Raw genomic sequence first — 511 nt, 5'->3', positions numbered from 1 at the left:
GGGGGGGGCGGGGGGGACAGCGAGGGAGGGGGCGCGTCCCCTTGGGGCTGGCTTTTTCTGGCTGATCCGGGGCGGCCCGGGCACACTGGCCCCGCGGCAACGGAGACCCCGCCACACGGGCGTGCCCGTGTGGCCGTCCTCGAGGCCGCACTCCCCAAGCAGGCAGAGAGATACGACGGCAGCCAGGGCACCCCCCCACTCCCTGCCTGGCGCCAGATGCGCCGGTTTCCCACACGGTTAGCCCCCCACCCCGTCCACAGTCCCGCGACTGGCTTCCCGGTGTCTGTCGGTTTTCCGCAGATCGGCCGTTTTCTTGCACGCGTCCCCACCGTTAGGCACCTGGCGCCTCAACCTGCCGCGGGCCCGGGGGATCCACCGGTCAGGCGATAGCGCCCTCCCCAGCCCGTCTTCCCTACCGTTGGCGAAGGGGGGGGGTCGGGGCCGAACCCTCTCGTTCCACCCCCCCCCCCGTGGTGGGGCGCACGCGCCCCCGGATCTTGCTACCCTCCCC

Source organism: Fonticula alba (genome assembly GCF_000388065.1).
Source record: "Fonticula alba strain ATCC 38817 unplaced genomic scaffold supercont2.1, whole genome shotgun sequence".
Classification (NCBI taxonomy): Eukaryota; order Rotosphaerida; family Fonticulaceae; genus Fonticula; species Fonticula alba.
Note: the sequence above shows the minus strand (reverse complement) of the source record.